General features: G+C 40.6%; 1 protein-coding gene and 1 non-coding gene across 2 annotated transcripts in view; both read right to left on the bottom strand.

The window, feature by feature from the left end:
- The window catches only part of MRTFB (myocardin related transcription factor B), a 181,705-nt gene that overhangs the window by 138,232 nt on the left and 21,112 nt on the right, over positions 1-22,361 (bottom strand).
- On the bottom strand, positions 7,053-7,181 carry LOC116657695. The gene has a single exon (XR_004312891.1). It is a non-coding gene; the product is annotated as a small nucleolar RNA SNORA31 (small nucleolar RNA).

Here is a 22,361-nt window from a genome sequence, read left to right on the forward strand (position 1 = left end):
AAAGGCTGTAACACCAAAGCGGTGTATGTTCATAATAACCAGTTCCTAAAGACTTTCTCATGTAATAGTAGTTTGAAGCACCTGGTGAGGTTTTAAGAGGGTAACAGGTTAAAGAAAACTTAACAGAAAGGTCTCCAGAAAAAAAAGAAAGAAAACATAAGGCACATATACAAGTGTATGGGGAATGCACAAACAATATCATTCTGAGACTTGTAGTCCCCTTTGAAAACCCACTGACTGCTGCAGGAAGATCACAGCCCCCGTCCCTACTGGGATCCCCATCAGCAACCAGCGACCCACAGGTCCCAAGGCAGATCTAATCTGTGTCCTGAAAGTTCTCAAAACCGTCCACAGTCTCATGTCCACTTACTTTCCAAATGCAACCACCCAATATTCTATCGGCAGACCCTACATGCCAATCATAAATCTATTCAAGGTTCTTACCACAGGGCCATGCATAACATATAAGTATACAAAGCCACAGTTAAGTATAAGACAGTTGAGCAGTGACACAGGAACGTACTACAGACCAATGGAGCAGAGCTGTGCACACTGAGCAACCTGGATACAAAACAAGGAGGCATTACAGATCGGTGGAGAAGATGGACTAGGCAATCAGAGACACTGGCTACTGCAACTAGTTTATTCACATGGAAAGTGGTTCCCTACCTCATACCCACACACAAATAAATTCCATGTGGATCAGACTTAATGCCAAAGAGCAGAACAAAAATTTAGAAGAAAATATGGTAGGATCCCTTCATGACCCCAAAATACTCAAGAGTACAGAGAGATTTATTAAACACTATGCAAAAGCACCAACCATAAATGAACAGACTAATAAATATGACTCGATTAAAATGTAACACGTGTACAAAACAAAGCACACCATAAACAAAGTGAAAAGATAAGCCACTGGGAGAACATTTTTCAAATGCAAAATATCAACAAAGACAAACAGCCAGAATATATAATGAACTAAAGATACATAAGGGGAGGTGCAGGAAGAAATCCAATAGAAAAACATAAAAAAGAGAAACCCACAAGTCACAAAAGAGAAAACCAAAATAGCCAAATAAACATAAGGTATGATGCTCAAACACACCTGAAATCAAGGAAATGCACTATTTCAAATCAGCAAAACTTCAAAAGTCTGGCAATACCAAGGCTTGGCGAGGATATAGGGCAATAGGAACTCTCAGACAGCACTGTTAGGGGCTGGGATTTGTACTACTCTGGAGAATGATCTGGCAACATCTAGTGAAGTCAAAGATGCAAATGCCATATGCACCAGCAATTAATTCTACCTCTAAGTACAAACTCCAGAGAAGCTCTTAAATATGCACCAGAACACATGTTCATAAGCCACCTTGGTTAAAAGCAAAGCACGAAAATAACCAAAACTTCCACTGACAGAGAATGAATAGACTATAGTATAATCCTAGAATATCACAGAGCAAAAATGAAGAATTACTGCTACACGCTTCTACACAGATATTTCTCATACATAAATGAAAGAGTAAGTTGCAGAAATCTATACAGTCTGATACCGTACTGTACAAAGTTCAAGATCCACAAACCAAATACACTGTTTATTAATACACAAGTATGTAATGTTAAGTGGAGAGTCATGCATGGGAATGATACAAACCTGCTTCAAGATGACAGTTCTTCTGCAAAAGGAAGATGGGGAAATGGCATCTGGGAGGGTACACAGGGAGCATCAAATATATGTGTGATGTTTTCTTTTATAGCATTTTAAGATTTTGATGTAAAGCAAGGGTAGCAAAATGTTAAGATTTGACTAAGCTGTTAAGAGAGTAGTCTCTGTATTTTTCTGTATTCATTTCAAAGTGTGAAATAAGTTGTATTTTAAAGAAAGAGAAAAACAAGCAGAGGCTGAAATTGACCAAAATGGTTGTCTCCTGATATTGAGCCTCTAGCTATGAATAACTTTTCTTCTTTCCTTCCTAGTCTCCTATATTTTCCAATTTTTTTTTCCATAAAGTCAGCCCAGATACTTCTACTCCAATTTATTCTTCTTGCTCCTTTGGTGCAGAACTTGGCAGAGTAGTATGCACCGTCTCCTCCACTGGAATATGGGTTCTTGGAGGGTCTACCACACACATGCTCATTTCTATGTAAATTATGTATTGAATGCCTATAATATGCCAGTTACTGGGCCAGAGCTACGGAAACATAAATGAACAAAACATGTGCCATTCCTTCCTCCATAGGTTTAGTCTCAAAGAATAGAAACATTAAATAAGCAGAGGAAAAAAACACATAATTAAAGTTGTGAGGAATACCATGAAGGAAAAGAGCTATTATATGGTCCATGGACCCATATAACAGAAAGGCCTAATATAACCTACACTGGACAGGAGGAATAGGAATACGCCAGGAAAGGAAGGGTGGAAGGGCCGCAAGACAGAGACAAAACCCACCAGTATCCTTCCCACTAGTCTGAAGCAATGAGGGCAGGGATTGGCTTCTGACCCATATCTGTGCCCACGACTTCCACGGCACTTTAACAAATGCTTCCTGGTGGATTCTAAGAAGACTGAGCAATCGAGATTCTGCGCCTCTAGCTCTAAGGCAGGAAAGAAGTCCCTGGGGGATGGCCCACAAGGCAAAGGAAGTAGTCAAAGAGGCAGAACAGCCTGAGCCCTCTGTGTGGCAGCTCAATTCCTCAAAAAGCGCTTGCTATATGTTCTCTCATCTCCCGGTTAAGGAAAGAACTAAACTTTCTCTTCATCCTTCCTTTCATCCATCCCCTTCCTTGCCCAGCACCTTCATCCCCACCTTAGTCATTTATTCAATTCATTACATTTAAGCCAACCTATGTGCACCAAGCTAGACTTATGGAGATCCACACAAGCATAACCTCTGCCTTAAAAAGCTTTCCTTCTAGACCAGTGGATTGACTAGCGGTGACTGTTCCCCAGGGGACATTTAACAGTGTCTGGAGATATTTCTGGTTGTGACTATGGGGTCAGGGGAGAGAGTGTGCTGCTAGTATCCAGTGGGCAGAGTCCAGGGATGATGCTAAACATCCTACATGATACTTATGACAGCTCCCTCACAACAAAGAACTGTCCAGGCCCAATGTCAACACCAAGATAGAGAAATATGGTACAGGTTATTTAGAACCCTGTCTAGAAGTTGACTGCTAAAGCAGGGCAAATGTCAGAGGCCTAGGAGAGTACTAGGCCTTAGACAGGCATATAAAAAAGAGTCAGTAGCGCCAAGTCTCAGAAAGCTGCTCCAGAGATCTAGCAACGGAATTACATCACAATGCACAAGAGCATAAAGTGTTCCACACAAAGGTAAGGTGGCATCTAGTCTAGAACCAGTGGTAGAAAGGTTTTCTTGTAAGGAACTATTCCAGACAGAAGTCCCAGGAGGCAAGGGACTATAGCATGAAAGAAATATGTTCATATGATGGAAAAATGGGAAGAGGTTACGGAAGGGCTAGAGCGGTAAACGGCACTAGGTCATATTGAGCGTGTGTGATGGGTTAGGCAATGCAGACTTTATCTTTAGGGCAATAAAAAGCCACTGAAAGGATTTACACAGAGAAATGATATGACCAAAACTTGTTTTAGGACCATCGTCCCAGAGAATGATCGCCAGGGAGCTAAGTAGGAGGGAGTTGCTGTGGTCCAGGTGACAGAGCTGTGTGGCTTAACCTCATGGTGGTTCTGAGGATGGAGGGAGGCATTCAGAGCAACTCAGACATCTCAGAGGCTGTGGTGTGTACCTAACTAACTAGTTGTCTAACTAGTAATTCCAAAGCACTCAAATTCCAAAACCTGAAAGTTTTCTGTGATTCATCTATGGCCCAACCTTACCAGAATTATGTGCCAGCAAAACAAGAACCTAAACTGACTTGAATGAAGCTACTTACAGGACATTTAACCTACTTAATGTGACTATTTCAAGGCAGAGGATTAATGTTTGATTGTGGGATGTTGCCCCAGACCTCACAGGGTAGCAAATTAACTTTTTAAAATTCAAAGAAGTCTGTATTCCAAAATGCAGCTGGGCCCAAGAGTTTCAGATAAGGGATTATGGACCCATACAAGGTGAAGAACACATTTTTGTCAGATTACACAAAGTTAGGAAAAGTGGGCTACTGAATTATTATTTGTTCAGAATACTTTTCTAGCAACAGAATAAAACTTCCAGATACCACATATGTACATACACGATCCATTTTATGGAACTTGGCCTTAAAAACCCAGAAATTTGGCATGTGATCCCAGCTGACTCACAGTAGTAGGATTTGGGGAAAGAACTTAAATTATTTCACAGAAATTTATTTACTTCATAATTCTTCATCCTCAAAATTGCCACACAGAAGAGTAGCTACGATCAGGAACAAGAACCAGATCTTCATCTTAGTAGAGTAATTCCAAGTAAAGCCAGTTAGGAGTTGAAAGAGATTTGAGGTCACCTTCCTAATCGCTGTTAGCACAGCCCCGAAACACATCAGTAACTTGACTGGCGCTTTCTCGGTGAAGGAGACCTGGCCAGACTATACTTGTGTTGAGCACTGCAAATAGTTGTGGCAAGTGGTCCCGGGCCACAGCTGCAGTGGCAAGGACGAACTTACTCTCATTCACTCACTCCTTCATTCAACACGTGTCTGTGAAGAGGTTTCTGTGCGCCAGGCACTGTTTATTCTAAGTGCTGGGGACATGGCATTCGTGAGGCAGACGTGGCCCCTCAGAGGCTGTGGATTTTACAGGGGCATGCAGATGTGAAGCATATAATTATAATAAGCTGTAAAGAGTTATGATGGGAAAGCATGATGACAATGTACAGCAGAAAGACCAAAGGTGGTAGTAAGAAGAGAATCTAGAAGGATCTCTCTAAGCAAGGGATACTGAAACCAAGATCTAAAGGATAATGAAAAGTTATTGATCTAAAGGGACTTAGAGAGAGAGTAAGAAACTGAACTGAAGCAAACCAGAAAACTGGAGAAAACCAGAGAATAGGAGAAAATAACAGTTGAAAGCTGAGGGTAGGAGGTGGAACTCAGCGAAGCTCAAAGCCAGCAGAAACAGGGCAGAACAGAGCCTCAAGCGTAGGCTCGAAGGAAGCTATTACCCTGAAGCAATCCTACTGGGAACTGGACTACACTGTCTGATGTTCTGAAAGGTACTTTGCACCTAAAAGTAGAATAAAATGTGGGAAGTGGGGTTTTAAATACTTAAAACATTTATTTTATGCTTATGTAGACTAGACGAAAACAACCCTTCAGATGTGTCCAAGTACACCTAAAATGCACTTCAAATGGATAAAATGAATAGTTGTATATTGAAACATTCAGAACACTTACAATCAGTTTGAATAATAAATGAGGTCATGAGCAATATGCTGCCAACTTTGGAAAGCACTATGGTCTGGCAGGGTATTTTAAAATAATAAATTTACCAGAAACATAATTGAGATATTCAGATGTCAATTGTGAAGACCTTGGCAACATTAAAGTTTCCAACCACAAACAGATCAGTATAAATCATGCACTGTATTTTGAACCTATGACAGTTCGAAAAGCAAATACCAGTACTCTCCCGCTAAAGACCTGAAGGGACCGGCCATCCACAGAAGCTGTTTTTATTGACACTCCTATTATCCCAGTCCAGAGTAACAGACTTCTAAAAACCAGTGTTAGCACATTTTAGTTCTATCTATATAATACTTTTTAATACTAAAAAAAATTCAAGTGATCTACAAAACTAAAGGAACTCACTTTTGACTAAATGCACGCAGGAGAACTGGGGTGGGGGAAAATCAAGCTTGATGTAAGAGGAGGCAATAATACCTCACAACTATTACTTACTATCTTGGTGGATATGCTTTAAAAAAAAAAAAAAAAGATCTTGTCCTCAAATTTGTTAAGAGTCATCTAAAGGCCACCCAGACACCCTAAATTCCCCGGTGACTGGTCCTGATTTGTCGTTTTTCTTTCTCTGTAACCTGTTGTCATGCTAGAGGAGCTGGAATTCCCTTTTATTATCCAGTGTCCCACAATCCAGTTTCCTCAACAACAGGAACCTTCCCATTCTCTTCAGCCTCCCACAAGAACACTCACATCCTACACCCACCCTAGAGCCTGAGTTCTGGAACAACCTCCTGTGACCACATCGTTTCCTCCTTCCTGTACCTGTTCCGTCGTCTCTCCCTTCATCCACCATCCACTCTACTTTCAACTACTATTAGTTACATATCTGCCTTTTGCCACATTCTGCTGTAGGTACAGGGGGGAAAGCTATATTAAAAAATAAAATATAATAATTTATTTTATATAGAAATAATATAGAAATCTCTGCCATTATGGAATATGTAAAAAAACAAAATGTGTACTCTCAAGCATGGTAAGTGCTGTGGAGAAAAACAGGAAGGGGAGGGGGTGTGAGCGCTTGGCAAGAGGATGCCATCTCATACAGGGTAGCCAGAAATGCCCGAGGAGGCACCTGGACCACCTAACCCTGACGGAGGTGAGGGACTAAGCTACTCCAGGACTCTGAGGAGGATGGGAATGAAAACTTCAGACCTCTACTACAAAGCGACGGCTCTGGCTGCCAGGCTGAGAGCAGAAGCAGAGAACCTGGCTCTCCTTCCTCGCAGCTCCTTCTCATGGTGCTGGTTTTCCCTCCCACAGCCTTCCCGCTACCAGGCTTGCAGGCGAGGTAGGCATCATCCTGTTCTTCACTGTGGTTTCCAAACCATTCTCTCTCCTTTCTCCCTAAGTCCTTCCGCTTGTCGGTTTCTTTTTTTTTTTAACATTATGTTATTTTCTGGTCTACAGTATAGTGATTCAGTTTATATATATATATACACACACAAACATATTATTTTTCATTACAGTTTACTAGAAGGTACTGAACATAGTTCCCTGCACTATACAGTAGTAGCATGTTGTTTATTCTGTACACAGTAGTTTATCCTTCACTTTTTTTTGGGGGGGGGGGCGGGGGGCATGTGGAGTAAAGCAGGCTTTTACTGTTCACAGAGTTACATCTAAGGTTGCAAAACTTTTCCCCTGTATTTCCCCATTTAACCTGGGCTGCCACAGACAGACAGAAAGCGCCAGGATGCTTTTTTCTTGTATCTGTAAGAGAAACCTTAGCAGCAGAAGTAATCGCTCTAGGCCTGTCAAATAGATGCATGAGTCCCTTGGCTTTGAATATCACATTCAGAGACTCTGTCACAACTACTGAAGCTGTTATCCAGCAACTCCTCACCCTTCCTCAGCCACTTGCCCCATGATCATTCGCCAAACCAGGCATAAGCCTCCATCATGGCAGGTTCCTGCACCCAGCCCCTGAGGAGTGCCTCCTAGATTTCCGGCTCACTGTCTTTCAGATTCTGAATCCAACAATCCGTTCACCCTCCTGGGGTTCCCGCACCACTGATCCTGCCACCTTGTTATGTCCCTGGTTCCCTGACCTGGTCTCTCCGCTCTTTGTACTGCGCAGTGGGTCACAAACTCCATGGCTGCTTTGCGCTGGCTCGGCAGACCCTCGGCGCTGATGAAATTCCACACCACCCCTACTCCACACCTGCCTGGATCCGGGAAAAACCGATGAGGTCAGGAAGGAAGCGTAAAGTCAGCAAAGCAGCTCCTGGGCAGGTGGGAGGGGACGGCACCAGGTCCAGCAGGACTGCTGGCTGTGCGCGGAGCATGCCCACCGCGCTGGCGGAGGGAAAGCAAGTGTGGGGCACATGGCTCGGCAGGCAGGCAGTTCGGCAGGAAGAGCTTGGGGATGTTTTCTTCTGGCTGCTCCTCAGTGCACGGGAGTGAGGCCATCAAGTGAGTGTGAGGCAAGGAGGGAAGCGTTAGAGGACTGAGGAAAAGGAGAAAACAGCAGCTGAGAGGATGAACAGATGGGGCATGTCCCTCCCCTTCCTCTCTGGGCAGAGGAGGATCCAGCCACTTCACAATATCCATACCCAGCTCTGGGTTTCCCCAGCCGGAGCCCTCCAGCCAAGCACTACTGGACAATTTTGGAAAGATGGAAATGCGTCCATCACAAACTCATGTTAATTCATTTCAGCTGGATTCTCAATGTTTCTCAGTAAATCCTTTATTCACTTCTAGTAATGCCCACCCCAAAGCCCACAGCAAGTGGTGGTTTCCTTATTTCTTCAAGTCCCTAGCATCATTCCCCCTACCCATGACTCTGGGCAGATGAACTTGGCTTCTATTTTATTGAGGGCAAACACCTGATGTGAGCTTCTTAAAAACTTCCTTTCTCTCTGACTCAAATCTGTGAATGCTTAACCTCTACTTGTCCTTCCCTCCTGCTCCCAAATGTTCCTTCCTTCATGCCATTGCTAACCCACCTCTCTCTCCCACCCCACCCTCAATCTACAGAGCTGCATTCAGTTATCCTACCCTTCTTGCATCTTAAATTTGCTAAATGTATAGGTTAGGAAGAGAAAAAAGTATTCCAGATGAAAGAAACAAAACAACCAAGTTACATAAGCAGGGAAGAGTATAGAACGCTTATGAAAACAGTGCTAACAGCGGTCTAATTACACAGCAGGGTGTGTTGGAACGTGACAGAAAATAAAGTTGGATGGATGGGGTGGGACAAGATCACAAAGTATCTTACCACAAAGTATAAGGCTGATGATTTCTGAACAAGAAAATGCTCACGATGAAAGTAGGATTTAAGAGAGATAAGACTCACAGCTTGGTATGGGATGGGACGGGGAGGGGAGAGGTGGGGTGGGGTGAGGTGGGGGATTTACACTTGCAGGAATAGCATGCGGGTTGGAGGAATGAAGGGCAAAGGCAAGAGGGTGAGGCAATTATCTTGACAAGAACAGTGAGAGCCTAGTCCACTGTGGAGATAGTGAGAAGGAAGAAAGGAAAACAAACAAAAAAGACACTCCCCAGAGAGAAGTGAACAGAACCTGGTGACTGTCAGCATATTATGGATCAATTTCAACCTAAATTCTGGAAGAGGACAGTATAATTGTCACAAGATGAGACATGGCACTACACTGGTGAAGTTCTTAAGAGTCACCGCACTTGGAGGCTGGAAGGGGCCAGGACCTCTGAAATCGCAGGATTCAGCTCCCTCATTTTATAAATAAGGAAGCAGAGGCCCCCAAAATTTAAGTGATTTGTCCTTAGTCACAAAGGCAGTCGCTGAGAGAGTTGGAACAGGGCCTGTCTCCTGTCTGCCTTCCAAGACACCCTTCTGCCTCTTCCAGAACCCTTTCTATTTGCCCACTGAGGCCCTCGGCACCACACTTCCACGGACAAAAATTACACCGTGGAACTAGCCACCTGATACTGGCCTCTGCATACACCCAGTCCAGGAGAGTCAGCTCTTGCCCATCGGTGCTCCAAAGCTGCCGGACTGCCTCCACCAGGACCTTCCTGAAGACAAGCCGACCTTGTCCTACCACGAGAAGCACAGCCAAGCACTGTTCTGAAGTTTGCAGTGAGTCTCAGGGCAACAGACTAACAAGGTACAAACTACTCTAAGGATCACTAAAATGGTTTTGAGGTTGAAGAGCAAACCATACTGGGCCTTACTGTTCGCTCCCCCCACTCTGACTCAGCAACAAAATTCCAGACGCCGTTTGCCTCACCCGTGATGGGATCGCATCTGACTCCTTGGCAGAGACCGGGACTTGCGTTCGGTGTTCTTCAAACTGTCAGCTCACAGAGCTCTGCTGGTGACAAAATGTAGCTACAAAACTTCTAGCAAGGCTTCTACATTCTCCCCTCCAATTATCGAAATACGAATTTTGAGGTAATTTGCTAGTGAACTTTGAGCCTGGATAAACATGAATAGGGCTCCCAGTGTTTTACTGGAACCAAACACAATTATTTAGACTACATTTACACTAAACCTTGGCTACCTACCTCATTTCTTCTGTCAGTGTCAAGAACTTAACAAGCTACTGTGGACTTCAGCAAGCTGTCTGTATTTAAACATATTTAAAGTAGACTTTCTTGAACTAACTGAAGGCAACAGACAATGCTGAATAATTTTACAACAGAAGCATTTAGGATTGTTATATTTTTCTCCTCTTGCTATTCCAAAGAGCTGTTAACAACAAATTTTTTAAAAAGAAAGAAAAAAACTATAAAGGATGCCAACTCCTTCCTTGGGAAAATACTGACAATTCTGTTTTCAAGGACAGATTTTTCAAAGTACCAGTCCCCGCCGTAATGACAGCACTGAGAGTAAAATGTACACAATTCAGGTATCAAACTTGACCCCTTGGTTTATGTTTCCTTCTGACTTTATTTCCTCATACTATTCATTTTGAAATTTGTATTTTTACCACATGCTTTGAGCATCTCAAAAGCTTAAACTGAGTACAGCTGTTTGCTTAGCAGCTTCAAGATATTCCTTTTGTGACTAAGTGGCAGGTGCTGTTCAGTTTATTTTCATTCACGCAAAGTAAGCCCTTGAACTTGGAGTGAGGAAAAGCATTCCGCTTAAAGTTTAGAAAGGAAGGAACTACACAAGAGCTTCCTTTAGAACAGCCTGCTTTTTCAGCTTCCTGTGTGAAAAATAATAATTGTATTTTTATAGAAATTGTAAAGAAACAATGAAGAAATTATATTTAAACATGGATAGGATTTAAACCCTAACCCTAACCCTAACCCTAACCCTTAAGCCTTTAGACAGTTAAGCTTGAAACCCTTTAAAGAGAAACAATTTCTTCCAATAACTCTGATACTTAAATCAAGTCAGGACTAGACCAAGAGACTAATAAAATGAAACAGAAATGTGGTACAAAGTTTAAAATGGATTATACATATTTCAGATTACTATAAGGAGTTCATATTTTCTCAGTAAATGACATACATTAAGGCTTTTGCCTTTAAAAGTCCCAAATATCAAGCTACTATAGTATTTAGCAGAGATGATGAGACTAAGGTTTTCCTTGTTGGTACAGTTGCTGCTATTGTTGTTATGAAACTGCTTTGATTGAAACATATAAATACACACACACACCAAGTTTATAATTACACATGACTTTTCAGAGTCTAACAGAACTAGAGATAATTGAGTATTCTCTAATCTTGAATCCCAGGGGAGAGAGAAGTAAGCTCCCCGGGGTACAGGCCTTAAATGCCGTCTCCTAAACACCTACGAGGAGGCCAGGTCGCCCACAGGGACCTGCTGCCACGGCTGTCTCCCACACTCGGGTTTTGACAGCTGCCGCGCATGGTCAGCTCTTAGTTCCCGCCTGCATAATTCAGTGTGTTACTGCTGTGCACTGAGAAATTTTCTACCAGAGGTTTTTAAATGAACTGAAGCTTATAATGAAATTCAACCTCCCGTTCTCAGAGTATTCTTTCCTGAATATTAACATTTTGTCTTATTCAGATAGTCAAGACTTAAGAGTGTCAGAGAATTGCAAGCACTTGGACACTCTGGGAAAGAGCAATGCAGACCTGTAACACTGCAGATACGACAGCTTCCTGGATGTTCTTTAACCAGCCCCCGTCCCAGCATCAGGCCCAGCAGCCATTTCAAATCCTGGGCTCAGAGAAGTACACGGCCCAGGTCCAGGAGGCCAAAGCTGGCGGACAGCAGCTCGACTCATGGGAGGCTCCAACCCTGGAAGCACCACAGCTCACTGCTACAGCCTGGACCCCGGCAATAAAGAGGTGCTGAGAAGCAGCAGCAGTGGGATTAGAAGCCCGTGGTGGCAGATGTTTTAAACGAAAGCTCAGGGCATCCTGTCCCTACCTGGAAACAGACACTTGGAGAAGACAATAAAGGGAAGTGTGTCCTGCAGCGTTCCCAATGACCCTTGCTGGGCCCTGTCCTCGGTGCCCTTCGCCACTAACCTTTCTGCAAAGTCCTCTCCGTGTGCACTACATTTATCTGTTTATCTTTGTCTTTTCACCTACCCATAAGATTCTAAGGTCACGGAGGTGAGAAGCTGCTCATCTTTTCATCTCTGAGTTTATCCCTAGTTCCTAGCAGAGCAGTTGGTGCAAGGCAGTCTGTTCCTGCACTTTTTGTTGGAGAGCTGTCAGAGACCAAAATGAAGTCTGTCTTCTGGTTTGTTCAACCCCCGCCCCAGCTGCACCCACCTTGTATTCTAATGCTTAGTGCTCATTCTTGTATCTGATCAAAAGTTACTTATCAGGAAGGGATATAATAAATCCCTTCGTTCCAAAAGAAAAATGACAGACATGTGGCTGACCTCTTTCGTGGCCCTGCAAAATGATGGAATTTCAATTACCTGGATGTGAATGGGAGCAAGAATCTAGGCGGCAGCCCTGGAACTGCTTCCCTCTTACACCTGGCAGGTCTACGACACAGAAACATTTTTCGGTTTTTTTCCCTGAGTCGTGGGCTCCTTTGGCTCTGCCTAACTGCATTCTCTACCCTCTGTTCTCTCTCCAGTAACCCATGCCTAGGCCCCTTGAAAAGTAACTGGGCTACACAAGCATCTATGCAGGCAGACCTCAGAGATACTGCACATTCAGTGCCAGACTATCACACAGCAAGTATTTCCATGAAGTGAGTCTCATGTATCTTTTGGCTCCCTGGTGTGTATAAAATTTATGTTTATACTGTACTGTAGTCTATGAAAGGCACAACAGCATTATGTCTAAAAATGATACACACCTTAATTTAAAAATGCTTCATTGCCAGAAAATGCTAACCATCATCTCAGCCACAGTGACTCATAATAACATCAAAGATCACAGATCACCATAACAAATATAATAATAATGAAAAAGTGTGAAATACTGTGAGAATTAACAAAATGCTTCCTAGAGACACTAAGTGAGCAAACGCTGTTGGAGAAACGGCACCAGCAGATCTGCTGGATGCAAGGTTGCCACAAACCTTCAGTTTGAAAAAAAAAAAAATACAGGCTCTTCGAAGGGAGATAAAGAGAAGCGCGGGAAACGAGCACAGCCTGCGCCGCACTAATTAGCGCGCTGGACGAGGGCTCAGACAGCTGGAGGTCACGGCTCAGCGCACACCTGCTTTACTGCAGACCCGTCCATCTTCATTCTCAGCTAAGCTGGAGGCTGCCTCAGGATGGGAGTATGCACACGTCCCCACCCTGAGTTCTAGCCAAGCGCTGAGCACACTGTCAGTACCCAACGGGACACCACTAACAAGCAAGCATAGAGGCTGTTGGACGAACACAGCGCTCTCACCATTGCAAAGGCACTCAAAACTACCAGGAAGCTAGAATGAATAATGGTAATAGCACTGATGCTGTTAAACAGCAATTCACATTTACCTAGAGCTTACTAAATGTCAAACTTTGAACTCTGCCCTTCCCAGAGAGGCTCTGGTTCAATCCTCAGGAGGTTTGCAGAGGTTAAATACCTCTCAGTTACACAGTCAAGTGGGGCAGCTGGCAGGCTGATTCTGGAATCACATTCAACTATGCCTTGGAAAGACTTAAGTAATGCAAAAGGTTGTCTTTTTTTTTTTTTAATCTACTGACAAGTTGCTCTAGTAATCCAAAGACCTTAAGGAGAAAGCAGCTGCCTCACGGGCAAGATACCGATTTGTTCAGATATTTCAATGCCTCATGATAAAATAAAACCACAAAAATTTTCTTAACAGTTAAAAAAAAAAAAAAGACACAGTGATTTTTTAAAAAAGTGCTTTAAAGTAACTGTTCACCTCTTAGCCCCTACCCAGGCAGTTTCCTTTGTGGGAACAGCATCTTCGTCCCACCTCCCTGTCTCTCAGGAAATTCCACGCATCCTTACAGTCACCTCAAACACTCCCTTCAGCCACATGCCCACTGCACCCTGCACACACCGACATTCTATCAGTGCTCCTGCTCTGGTCCATGTGGCTGTTTACTATTTCCCCATAAGAATCTGAGCTCCTACAGGTTGAGAATATTGTCTCTGCATCTGTGTACCCAGGTCTCTCACACAGCACCTTCCACACAGCAAGTGCATGGTCAATAATTGTTCTTGAAATAGTTGTAGGAGTAGCATTAAGATTCTTAGTTCACAGCATCTATCTTTCACAGCAGATCTGTATAGAGATCTACATCATAACTTTCAACTCAATAATTTAAATGTGTTGCCATAGTAACTAGGCAATGTGCTTCTTATAACACTGGGAAAGTCAAGCTCTAACTTAAGGTTCAACTCACTGAAATACTTTACTTTTGTTCTTAGTATGAAGAGACACAATGACAGCATTTAACTTTCTGTAACTTCCTCTCCCTTTAAGAACACTCTAACTTTATCACAAACAATAAATCAAAACTTACTGTTCAAACATAACTAGACTACAGTTTGCACTAACAAAAGGACAGAATCTTATTAATTCACAAATCTAAAATGTCTGTTCAAGAACAATTCATTTAATCAGGCCATAGCTGTATTTCAGACTCTCACAGACCAAAAGATATAAATCGTATCATTTTATTTTTAAAGTAATAAAAACTACTACGTTGGGACAACTGACTTTTAATAAACTGTGTCATGGACAATTCTATATATAAGAAAGAGATTAGAGGAGAGAGAGCCCTCTATGGGCTAATTTAAAACATGGCCTAAATTAGGCTGGTGGGGGGGTGGGGGAGGTGGTGTCTCTCCAGGCCTCCACCAGCCCACCATTTTAACTCAACAGAAAGGAAAGATGGGTTCAATTCTTTATTTTTAATTAGGCTGCTTACTTTCTAAAAGCTTGCTGATTTCCATAATATTAAATTTCAATGTCTGAGCATTCGCTTACATCTTCTTTTTTCTCTTTTTAAAAAATAGATGGTCTCCTTTCTTCTACCCACTCCCTCTAGCCCCAGTTAACTGACCAATAAAAAGCACTGGTGTCGCGTTGGCAGCCTTAAGTCCTTAAAAGGATAACAAAGCAGAAACGTAAATACCTCTCAGCGCAAGAGTGGGCTGCCTACACTCAGCTATAATTTCATCAACACGGAAGCCATTAAATATAGTTGGTGACCACCCATCCTATCCGGAAAAGCTACTCGGGGAAAACGGACTGTGGTGCCCAAGTCTGTGAGTTAATTAAATCTAAAAGGAAAAGGTCGCGTGTGGAATTTACTAAGTCTCTCAAAGCTTACATTGAAAAACCTGTCTTCCTCAAACTTTACTACTGGAAATAATTGTGTATTAACAAAGGAGTTCTCACTTTTTGGCTTCAGTTCTTTATGACAAACGGGATGCCCTCTGGCTCACAAGGTGAACGCCCAGCAACTTAGATGCTGAAGACTTCAAGTAACTCTGGGACTTACTGACACACTTGAAAGCTAAGATCCAGCTCCATGAACTGACTAAGAGAACTTCACGGTGCTGTCCTGCTGAGTGAAAAATATGAAGACGTCGATCTACTTCATGCATCACGTCCACTCATGAGCAGCGCTGCTGCATCTGATCAATGGGAATTTCAGGAATAAGTCGGGAGACTACGTCACACAGCAACCTGAAGTCTCCATCAGAAACTCTAAGAAATGGTGAGAAGGGAAAGAATGAGCAAAGATGCCTGGCTCAGAGACTCAAATAAATTAGGCCTTTGTAGGCTCCTCGCTATCTGTATGAACAATGTTCAGTCTTTCCGGATGAACTTCAGTTCATGCTCTATACCATGTCAACGTTCATTTGTAATTTGTCTTCTGTAAGTTTTTTTTTTAAATTCTGGTTCAAGAACACCCTTTGACAAGAAATTGTCATCCATTAACTAGGCAGATTATAAATTAATACATATGTCACATCATGTAATTTCATTGTTTTTTCTTCCAATAATAATCATGGTTTCTATGCCTCAGCATCCAGAAGCCAGGCAGAACTTCTGCAGGAAGTTAAGCACCACCTGACTGACGGCAGCAGCACTTCAATTCTCTTTACTATTTCCTAGTACAGAAAAAGGAAGCAGGGGCCAGTGCCTCTTTAAAACGGTTACTCTTTCAATCTCGGTAATTTCTATTTCAGCGCCTAATTTACTGGCTTTGTGAAGGCATTACAAGAAGACTGTATTCCTAGCCAGCTGGCCTATGTATGTGTTTAATGTAGAAATGCAGTTACATTACTGTGAAATTCCATTCTCCTAACTGGAGCAGTGGAAATGGGAATCCATGGATGTACCCCAGGGTCCCGCTAAAGTCCCTGGATCTAACACACACCAAGTAATAGAGTGTCAGTGACTCTAAGAAAACCCCTGAGCTCATTCTTGTAGTTCAAATGTTTCCTTAGTGGAAAGAGAGAGAGAGACTGGCATAAGGAAGAAGAAATACCTTTTTAGATAAATAGTATATTCTTATCATTCTCTGAATGCAGTAATGCATCAAACTCAAGGCTTCCTATACAACACAATTTCCCTGAGCAGCGCCTTTAATCAGGCATTTTGCTCGATGCTGGGATATGGACATGACCAATTCCCTAACTTAAAGGTTTGTTAGGAAGACAGACAAGAAAACAGATCACAACAGTGTGGTAAAAGAACATTAGGTAAGAGCAAGGTGTAATGGGAACATGGGAGGAAGGAATTTTAATACAATCGGGCAGCAGGATCAGCAAAGGGATCTCAGAGAGAATAAGGAATGAAGCTAAATCTTAAAAAGTAAGATAGGGAAAGGGTAGGAAGGTGAGGAAGGAGAAGCATTCCAGGCAGGGGAGGCTGCTTTGCAAATAATCTCTCTACACCAAGACTTCTTATCACTCAACAACCTGAAAGCTCAAGTAAAGGGAAGTCCTCAAATAGAGGAAAATGCACATTCCAAAGGACCTACGTGCACACAGGTGCACACGCACGCACGCACACACACACACACACGTGCACACTGAATGTTACATAAACTTCAAGATTTGTAACCTGAGAGAAAGCAACACTATTTTAGCACATATTGCTTGCTGGACACATCATTACAAAGTCTGAGGCCAAACAAAACTGAAAAGCCAATCTTTCGACTCTGAAGAGCTGATGGTTTTTAAAGCAATTATCAATGCATGACATTCAGTTAGTTGTCCAATTAGAAAAAATATATAGTTCTAAAGGTAGATGGAGTAGATGAGGTAAAATCACTTTAAGAAACAAAAACTCTAAGTAGCTTCTTATCTGCATTATGATCCTTTCATTGAGTACCAGAGAAGAGGAAAATGGTTCCCATTCTCAGAATAGTATTAAATATTTGAGTAATAACTCACACATTTTCCCATTTAAACCACAACCAGAAGAAAAATGCCATTAAGCTAAACTCACGGTTACACAGTGTGAAGGAGGGAGTCTGGATCAGAATCCAGGTTTTCTGGCTCAGGAGTCTAGGTTCTCGTCCTGACACTATCACAAACTAGCTGCTTAATCCCATTGTTACTGTCTTCTCTACAAATTTAAGGGAATGAAAATTTTATAATTTTGAGAAGCAAACAATTAAAGGAATAGCTTGCTTTTTCAACCATAATTGTTTTTAAAGGCTCAGGTTCATGTTGCCTTTGAAGAGAAAATAAAATAATACATGTAATCCTTAGACCTCCAGCCATTTGGAAATAACTCCTCTACTTTTTTCCCTTGTTTTTTCCTCACAATTGACCACCAGCCCTGCTAGTGCCTACCAGAAAACAGCTGTTATGTACTTTTCAAAATCCCTAAATATAGTACCTTGATTCAGATTGGAGAGGAACTCAACCTTCTAATATGGACCCTGAGATGTTATTATATTACACTGGTTTCATTCCATTTGTAAAATTATAGAATTAAGGATTTTTAATGATAAAAGTACTTTTTTAAGAAGTTATAAACGTGTTAAATAAGGAATCATTTGTTAGAGAAATATTTGTTACTAAGTGAGACTCAGTTTGCAGTGAGATACTGATGTAAATCTTTATAATAATCTCCCCACATTTCACCCCAAGATTTTCCTCCTATTCAACATACTCTCATCGGCAACACCTGCTGCTGCTTAGTTATAGTTACCATGACCACTGCAAACAGTCTTAATAGAAATAAAAAGCAGATTTGTAAATTAAACCCAAGGGGACATTAGCTGTATGCAGAAATATTTGTGGAATATTCTAACTCATTTTTTTCAGAATACAGGAACTGAAAGGGAGATCTGCAGCCAACGCAGAACAAACTTTAGGAACTAATACTTCGGATTTGGTCTCATAGGTTTATCCTAGACCTCAACAAAGTAAGATCCTCAGACATCCAATTCTCCAAAAAAGTTCCCTCACTCTTTCCAGGCTAACTGCCGCCTTCTGTGTTCCTGCCGCACTCTTACTTCCATCTATCGTAGCATTTATGACAATAAGATATCGGATATGAGGCTGTGCACTTTAACTGTTCCCTCAACTTCTCTGAGCCTCAATATCCTTATTTATCTTGGAGAGGAAACAGTTTAAATCAAGACCTTAAAAGAACTATACTGTATAAAATTAGGGGAAAAAAATTTAGCAAAAGGAAGGATAATTAAAATTATACACACAGTAAGCAAAAGAAAGGAAATAATGAGGATCAGAGTAGAAAAATCAATGAAATTTTTAAAGAGAGAAAGGAAGGGAACCAAAAGCTGGTTCTTTGAGAAGGTAAATAAAATTGATAAACCTCCAATTGGACTGATCAAGAAAAAAAAGAAAAAAGACACAAATTACATACCATTGTAAGGAACAACAAAGGTGGTACCACCATACGTTCTACAGATATGAAAAAGATAAGGGACTATGATGAAAAACTTTACAGCAATAAATTCAACAACTTAGATGAAATGGACAAATTCTCTGAAAAATACAAAATACCAAAACCCACTCAAAATTAACAAACAATCTGAATAGCCTTAGATCTATTTTACAAATTGAATTTGTAGTTTAAAAATCTTCCCTCAAAGAAAACTCTGGATCCAGATGGCCTTACTAGTGAATTCTAACAAACATGTAAGGAAAAAATATTACCAATTCTTCCAGAAGATTGAACAGGAGGAAATACTTCCCAGTTTATTCTGTGAAGCCAGCATTAACCTGATACTGAAGTTAGGCAAAGACATTACAAGAAGTTAGCATGTCCATCATGACACAGATGCAAAAATTCCGAACAAAATTTCAGCAAATCAAATCCAACAATATATAAAAAGGATAATACATCATGACGGAGTGGGGTTTATCCCAGAAACACAAGGCTTTTACCATTTGAAATACAATGTAATTTACTATATTAACAAATTAATAAATAAAAAACCATGCAATCATCCCAATAAATGCATAGGTATCTAGCAAAATCCATTCCCAATAAAAATTCTTAGCAAACTATAAATAGAAGAGTTTCCTCAATCTGATAAAGGGAGTTCACAAAAAAAATTTACAGCTAACATCACCCTTTACAGTGAAAGACTGAATGATTTCTAAGATGAGGACCAAGGATATCCATTCCCACATCTTCTATCCAATATTACACTAAAGGTTCTGGTCAGTACAATAAGGCAAGAAAAATGAATAAGGCATCTAGATCGGAAAGGAAGAAACAAAACTGTTTTCATTCAAAAGTGACATAGTTATTTACACAGAAAATCCAACAGACTGTGAAAAAGCCACTAGAGTAAGTGAGTTTAGCAAAGTTGCAGGATATAAGATCTATATACAAAACTGAATTGTAATTCTATCAATTGTATGTATTATATTTCCAAATTATAATAAGTAATTTTACATTGAAATTTTAAAAATACCATTTATAAGAAGGCCAAAAAATATGAAGCACTTCGGGATGAATCTGGTAAAGATGTACAACACATTGCTGAGAGAAATAAACATGTTCTTGGGTTAGAAGACTCAAAGCTCTTATAAAAAGTCAATTCTCTCCAAGTTGATACACAAATTCAATATAATCCCAAACAAAATCTCAGCAGGCTGTTTTGTATACATTAAAAAGCTGATTCTAAACTTCATATGGATATGCAAAGGACCTGGAACAGCCAAAACAACTTTGGGAAAAAAAAGTTGAAGGATTAACACTACCAAATTTCAAGACTTAGTATAAAGCTATGGTAATTAAGACAGTATGGTACTAGCATAAAGATGGACAAACGATCAGTGGAACAAAACAGAGTCCAAAACAGACCTACATGTATAGACAACTGATTTTTGACAAACGTGCAAGGCAATTCTGTGAAGAGAATGGTCAGTTCAACAGACAGTGCTGGAGCAACTAGATACCCATATGCAAAAAATATGAACTCTGATCACTCCTTACATCACATGTTAAAAATTAAGTCAAAATGAATCATATACCTAAATATAAAGCTTAAAACTATGAAACTTCTATAGAAAAACACAGGAGATAATATCTATGACCTAAGATTAGGTGCAGATTTTTTAAATATGATACCAAAACCATAACCCATAAAAGGACAAATTGATAAACTGAATTTCATCATCAAAATTAAGAACTGCTTTTGAAAGATACTGTTAAAAGAATCAAAAAACAAACTGAACTGGGAGAAAATCTTTGCAAATCATATATCTGACAAAGAAATCAATATCCAGAATATATAAACAATTCTCAAAACCCAAAATAAGAAATTAAAAAATAAAATAAATGGATAAAAGATCCGACATTTCACAGAGAAATGGCAAATATGCACATGAAAATATGCTCAATATATTAGTCATTAGGAAAATGCAAATTAAGAGCACAATGACATACCACTACACATTTATTAGATTAGCTAGAATTAAAAACACTAATCATAATGACTGTTGACAGAGATGTGGAGCAACTGGACCTCTCATGCATCGCTGGTGAGAAATGTAAAAGGACACAACTTGAAAAAAAAAACTGCATTTTTTAAAAAGTTAACATACACCTACCATATGATTCAGCCACCCCATTCCTACGTATTTGTCTAAGAGAAAAGAATGCATATGTTCACACAAAGACTTGTATATAAATGCCCAGATCAGTTTTATTTATAACAGTCAGTTCTGGAAACACCCAAATGGCCATCAACAGTGAAGAGATAACACAAATTGTGGAATATCCATACTTCTCAAGAATAAAAAAGAATAAACTATTGATATACTCAACAACATGAGTGAATCTCAAAATAGTTATGTAAATGAAAAGTCAGACAGAAAAAGAGTACATGCTGTATAAATCTACTTATGTAAAAGTCCAGACAAGGCAACCCAACCTGCAGCAACAGAAAGCAGAACAGCAGCTGCCCGCAGGCGGGGCTGGCGGGGCATGAGCGCAGGATTTCCGAAGGGTACAAAGACACTCTCGGGGGTGATGGATACTTCAGTATCCTTATTATGGTGGTGGTTTTAAAGGTATACACGTTTGTCAGAACAGATTAAACTGTACCCTTTAAACACAAGCCATTTACTGCAGGTCAATTATGCCTCAATAAAGCTGGGAAACAATAACTGCCTATATTTTACACCATTTTAAATTGTCATTTTTCATTAGCATACTGAAAATCCATCATTGTAGTGAAGCAACTGATATAACTGCCTCAAATACACCTTTTTCTTTGACCTTTACTCTATATAAACACAACTGTAAAAGTAAATTACTATTGGATGGAAATGTGAACAGACTGGTCTCCCTGGATTACACAGCACTCTGTTTATTGGCATCAAACAAAGCCCAAATGTTGAGCTAAACCACCAGCACTGAATGCCTGGTCACTTAATGTTGAAAATATTACAACCACAAGCCGCCCTAGAGCAATTCATTAATTCAAATAAACATTTATTGCACATGTATTCTGTCTGGCATCATTGTACGTGTTGGATTTCATGCAGTACAGTCAGTACCAAATTACAAAGACCCTCTGCATCTAGTCTGGGAACCATTTGTAAAGTTTCAGTCACTGCATTTAAATAACACAACTAAAGAATATCAATGGAAATAGGAAGATTCTTCTAATACAAAGGTAAAATAATAAACGCCCCAGTGATAAAATGATTAAAGAGTCGTACCCTGACAGCTTAGAATTCCAGAACAAGGGTATTTCTTGAAACCTAAGTGAACCCAGGACAAGGGTTAAAAAAAGTACTTCTATACACACCTGGAGGAGTTGAGCTGTCAGCTCCAAAAGGTGCTGCCTGCCAGAGAGTATAAAAACTTAGGTAGACAGATTCAAAGTGATCTATTATATAAAATGTGTGTATATACATACAGAACAACGAGGCAGCTTTAAGTAGGCTCCCTGTTAGTATCAGACATGACACTGCCACAGCAGATTCTCAATTGTTGGAGAATTTCATGTTAACTGGACCAAGGGTGGTAATTATGTCTGAAAGAAGATGTAAGCTTATTTACTCATCACAAATAAAACTCATAGGTCCACATCTTTTGCCACTAATATATAGGCTATTCCACAGCTTAGCAAGGGAGTCCATTTGAAAATCGATACTATCT

The sequence above is a fragment of the Camelus ferus genome, chromosome 18 (assembly GCF_009834535.1).
Source record: "Camelus ferus isolate YT-003-E chromosome 18, BCGSAC_Cfer_1.0, whole genome shotgun sequence".
In the NCBI taxonomy this organism is placed as follows: domain Eukaryota; kingdom Metazoa; phylum Chordata; class Mammalia; order Artiodactyla; family Camelidae; genus Camelus; species Camelus ferus.